General features: G+C 26.8%; 1 protein-coding gene across 2 annotated transcripts in view; it reads left to right on the top strand.

The window, feature by feature from the left end:
- Positions 1 to 6001, top strand: part of LOC107455518 (protein eva-1 homolog C) — a 253195-nt gene that overhangs the window by 6426 nt on the left and 240768 nt on the right. The gene's annotated exons all lie outside the window — the stretch shown is intronic.

The raw sequence follows: 6001 nt of genomic DNA, 5'->3' as shown, positions 1-6001 counted from the left end.
ATGTGAATTATGTAAACAAATAAAAAGAAGTTAGAGAGCCATTTTTAAATCACTTTATAAGATGAACTAGTAATTGAAACTTCTGAATATTTTTCGTTAATATCCATGAAATATTTCCATGTTTTACAATATACGATATATACTATTTGGCACATAATATTTGGCGTATATATTTTTTTTACATATTTTTTAAAGTTATATAAATATTAAAAACATTACTTTTTAATAACTTCTGCTTCCTAATTTAATTTAACATTCCACCTTAAAAATTTGATTTTTTGATTTCAAGGTAATTGGGGGGTTAATTTAATAGTGTTATCAGGTCTAATAATGTGATCATCATTTCTGTGGTAGGTAGGCCGTGTGATTGAGCTCTACATTTGTAATTTTTGTTTAAAAAATGAGTATAATTTCTAAAAAAGTCAATTAAGAAAGGTAATTTCTACCCTTATAGCAGTCAGTGCATGTGCATTATGCTTACTATAGATGGCAACATCAATAATTATGATTCCTAAATATGCAGGGGTAGAGTCAATATTTTTTCCAGGGAAGAGGTGCTTTCTGACAAAGATTACAAGTTCTACAACCAATGCATTTTTAAGGAAATTTTAATACAAGTTTTATTCAGGTGAAATTACCATAAGTGTTAAAATGTTTTTCAAAATGTTTATACGAATATTTATATACATCCCCTGATTTATCCTGGATTTATCCACTGTATATGCTCATCCCTGGGTTTATAAAAGATATTATGTTCTTAAGGGGTTTCATTGATTCATTTCATTGTTGTAGAGTACGACGGATTTTGTAGGTAATTTTATGCAGATGGCATTATTACAGAAGCAATATAATATAAATAAAAATATTAAATTAATTAAACAACCCCGTTAGCAAAAAACTTCCAGCACGATAGCGAGAGCTGCAGAATATTAGAGTATCTGCAGATTGTTTGTCATGCATAGAAAAGTGTCACAGCATTTAAAGTTTTATTTTTTCAATTTCATATTTAAAAAGATTATATTTTAACTCTTAAACTTTAGGAATTGCTATTTGTTTCAAGTCCTTGAGGGCAATTCTTTTTGAAAATTTGCTGCTTTAGAAGCAAACGAAAAATGGAAACTTTCAAAGTTTCCGACTAATCGACTTTAATTCACTGGTATTTTGAAAAATAAAGAATTTAAATGACAAGAAAAATTATAAAAATAAATTCTCAACTTCGAAAACTACGGTTGCATGATTTTAGACTTAATACGGTTTAATTTCCTTTATTTACCTTCACTTATTCTATTTTTTCATTTATTTATTCACTTATTCTATTTAAAAAGAGTTTAATTTTTTTAGCGTAATGTGTTTTTCTATCCCATATGTTTTAATTTTGCTGTACGTTTGTTAAGTTAAACTTGATTTTTAAAATAATAGTCTTGGTCTGATTGTGTTAGAGTCAGTGAAAAATTAAAATTTATGAAGATTGTGCTGCAGATCGCCAGTGTTAATTTTGATTCTATGAATGCATTTATTAAAATCATTAAAAATGATAAAATAAAACAAACAAAGAAAATCTTTATTTGAGTAGACTGATACGAGAAAAAAATTGCTCCTGACATTAAACGAAAAGGATTAGACGGATAACATTCGAAAGGCGTGCAGTGATTACTGTGATGATAGAAGTTCGTTAAATAATGCAACTGATTATTTCAAATAATGCAATTGATACTCTTACAAACATATTAGGTGTTTTTTAGTTTGTTTTGCGGTTGACAGATGTAAAGAAATACACCTGAGGTAGAAAATGTGGTAATATTTTGCAGCAAAAATAATCTCATCAATAAACCAAAATTTCAATTGAACCTCATATATAACTCAGAAATAATCTTAGTTTAGATCGGGTGAAATTATTCACACCTCAAATATACGTATTTGCTTGAAGTGGTGTAGAAAAAATAATCTTTAAACCCCCAAAACAACCACCTTAAGGTAGTTAATTGGAAGTAAATTTCCATAAAACTCAAAACAACCTCAAGTGTGAATATAAAACAACTTTCCACACCTTGATTATACTTTTTGAAAGGTTGATCTTTTAAGGTTGTTTTCGAAATCAACTTTAAATAAACCTCAAATCAACCTTGATAGCTCAAAACAACCTAAAATGAACCTCAAAAATATCTCACATTTCTGTAAGGGATTATATAGATTGAAAATAGAGACTTCAAACTTAGAATATTGTGTAATTCGGCAATTTTCAGTCATTTAAGCGCAACTAGTTCCTGAGTGCCTTTTCTCAATCTATCACAGCATTAATGCAAGAAATAGAATATTTTATATAATTTATATTTTCACAGTTTTATTAAAAGTAAAGCATTCTTGCAACAGCCCATTGTGGGCTAAGGGGGTTATAGAGTTTAAGGTTTCAATATTTCATGATCAACATTATAGTGTTATCATAGTGGTCTGCAGTCAGTAACCTAGGCTAGATTTTTCCAACCGATCTGAAGTTGGACCGCAACAGGGAATCGAACTCTAGTTGTTCACAATGATTGTCCAATGCTTTAAACACTGGGGTATCGCTGCTCTAAGAGTTTTGTTATTTCTTTTTGATATCTGTGCTCAGAAATTATGCTAGATTTTTACATAATAAATTTTACAGTAGTTGTTAGATAATTGTAGTGCAAAACCTTGCTGAAAAGATGAAAAAGTTTCAAATTATGAAGAATGATATTTAACATACATTAATGAAGTTTTACTCAAAAAAAAATATTTTCGATGTCTTATATACCCACAATAGTTTTAAAGAGATAGAATTTGAATAAGCATCAGTCCTTAGTGCGTGATTTTGTTCATTGAAACATAGCTATAACATATTTTTCCTGAATAAGAATTTGACTTCAATTTATAAGAATAAAACAATTTTGCAAGTTAAAAAGGAGAAAAATATTAAAATATTATAATCTGATAGCATGAAGTTTTATTCAAAAAAAAAATATTTTCCATATCTTAGAACCACAATAGTTTTAAAGAGATAGATTTTGAAAAGGCATCAGCCCAAGTTCTTAGTGCGTGATTTTGTTCATTAAAACATAGCTATAACATATTTTTCCTGAATGAGAATTGACTTCAATTTATAAGAATAAAACAATTTTGCAAGATAAAAAGGAGAAAAATATTTAAAAAAATTATTCTTTTGATACAATTAATACAATTTTGTAAGATAAAAAGGAGAAAAATATTAAAAGAAATAATTCTTTTGATACAAGAATGAAAAATAAGAAAATACAATTTCAAGCCTTTATTACTTTAATTTAGTAAACAAAATAAGATTTATTATTTATTTTTTAATTATTGATAAAATATATATATTTTATAACAACAAAACAAAATATTTGGCACAGGAGAAATGCTCTGAAAAGAAAAAAAAAATTTAAAAATTGTCATTAGCATATCTATAATAATTAAGTTAAAAATATCATTACTTTGTAACATTTTTAAAGCATTATTTAAAATGAAAATCATTAGTTTGTGTAAGAAGATATTACAGTTAAAAAAAAAACATTATTGAATAAAATGCGCCTACTGGCTTCATATCTTAGCGTATTAAGTTAATTATATCCGGAGAAAATTTTTTTCATTTCTATTTTTCCTTTCCCCATTACCCTTCTCTTCTAATTTTCATTATATTATTCCAATTTCCCCTAGGCGCAGAAACCCTTTTGCAAAGTCTATATTTCCGGTTTCCGGTTACATTTCATGCTGCAAATTTTTCCAGTGTTACTCTCTGTTAAATCTCTATTTACACATTTATAATGCGGGCTCCATATCGTATTTCCCTTTCAGGATATCTTCGTTATTGGTAAATCAGAAGTCGAAAGGTTTTAAGCACGTTATCAGAATATTTAAGGTAAATAGAAAAAGCAAGAAAACTTGTTTAAGCCTTTGGTCTGTCTACAGAATTCTATTCGTAAAATTAATCCTTTTAAGAACTACTTCAATCAACTAAGCTCCAGGCAACATAAGGACTAATTAGTTTTAATTTGCTCCGGTAATAGTTTTGCGTTCGTAAATTTGTAAGACGTTCGTCTTTCTTCGTGGAAAATGTTGTTGATTTTTTGTTCTTATTAAGAACTTTACGCTTGGCAATCTTTTTATTTTTTGCTTGTAAGTAAGAACGTATATTAATTAGATTAATAAAATATTTAATACTTTAGTTTCTGCTTTATTTAAAATGCTTTACACGGTTTTAATGTTTAACTCTAATGCAATTTTGTTTTATTTTCAATAAATGTATCGTAGAAGAACTTGTTTAAAATATTGTTTTTCTCAAAGACTAAGAGCTATTTTTGCATCAGGTTAACAAAATATAATAATAATATAGCATTAAAAAGAAATATTAACGAAAGGCTTGCAATCAATAAAACCGAATTTAATATTTTATCTTAATTCCTACTAATGATTTAAAGTCCTTTTTTTAAATAACAAATAGAAATTTTTTTTCAACCTGTGTTAAAATTAAGAAAGAGAAAAAAATCTTTTATGATTAATATATCTATTAATATTTTCACAAGATGCTTCCTTATGATATTTGATAAATAGATTGCAGTATGTTCATTATATTAAGTTCCTTCTTAAATCTAATCTTAAAGATTTTCAAAAATCGGTTGCAATTTACGTGCTTTCTTCTACAAAATTAGTATCGGTATTTCGAGAAAAAAAAATCATTTTTTTCTTAATTTTTTCAGCTTTGCATTGCTTTGAACATTTTTTAAATATACATAATTGTTTTTTTTCACGTTTGTTCTTATACTGTTCATTCAATAGCAATGAGATTTGACGTAATATAATGAAGCCCCCCCAAAAAAACTAGAGGCACCAAAATTCACTAACTTTCTACTCTGTATGAAATTCTGGTAAAAATAACGGTAAAATGTACCAGCACCCAGTGGGACAATATTTCCGACTGCAAGATTTTACGGAATGTAATATGCCTATGTATTGTATCACTTACTGATATATCGTAAATTTTACAGTATCACACAGTATACGATAAATCACTGAATCATTCTAGTTAAATAATATTTAATGTAAAATATATGTTAAAAACAATAATTTATTGTATCATATTGCAACAATGAAAATGGATTTTACGGTAAAATTTAACTTAACAAACGATTCACCCAGAATGCCGGTTCTTTTTATTGTAATATGATCCAAATATTTTTTATAATGCAGTAGAGTCTATGAAGAATTAATTTGTTCAATTATATTAAACTCATGTTTTTTTTCTTATTTTTTTAATCTTTTCCTTTCTAAAACATATATCGATGCATCTGTACAAGCCAATTATCGGGAAAAGCAATAAATATTTCAAATTTATATAATATATGTTTTAGGTCACAATATTAAGTGGAATTATTTGTTGCAGGATTAAATGCATGTATTTTTTGTCCTGTACCTCTATTTTTATTAAAAACTAATTGTGTAGAAGTAATAGCGCGAGTATCTAATTTGATAAGCACAATATTCAGAAATATATTTATTTTATTTCCTCACTTTTTTAGTTAAGCAATGCCAGGTTCGACAGCAAGTTGTTTTATAAAATCTTTACCATTTTTTTTTATGTTTTTCGACATTTCTTTTAAATAATCATTCCAGACAGAACACAGACATTTTATCGAAAGGTTTACCAGACATTTCTAGAATTCTAAAAATTGACATAGAAAATAAAGTTCTTAAATGATGCTTATGAAAATTTACCTAGATAAAAACTTCAATATTTCCAAATAACGGTAAAGTAAAACTATGCTTAAGTAACACGCTAAAGATGTTTTCAAAAGGTCCTTTTACCGTATGACATAATGCGTTTTAGCTCCTTAAGCATTACTTCAACTGGCTCGATTTCTCAACGTTTATTTTTAACAATTGGTTAAAGTTTTGAACAAAAAATAATTGAAATTTCGTTTTTTAAAGTAAAATTTTTTTTTTATTTCTTGTATTTCTTTATATATATATA

This window comes from Parasteatoda tepidariorum, chromosome 9, assembly GCF_043381705.1.
Source record: "Parasteatoda tepidariorum isolate YZ-2023 chromosome 9, CAS_Ptep_4.0, whole genome shotgun sequence".
NCBI lineage: Eukaryota > Metazoa > Arthropoda > Arachnida > Araneae > Theridiidae > Parasteatoda > Parasteatoda tepidariorum.
The sequence above is the reverse complement of the archived record's forward strand: the minus strand, read 5'-3'. Positions and strand labels throughout refer to the sequence as shown.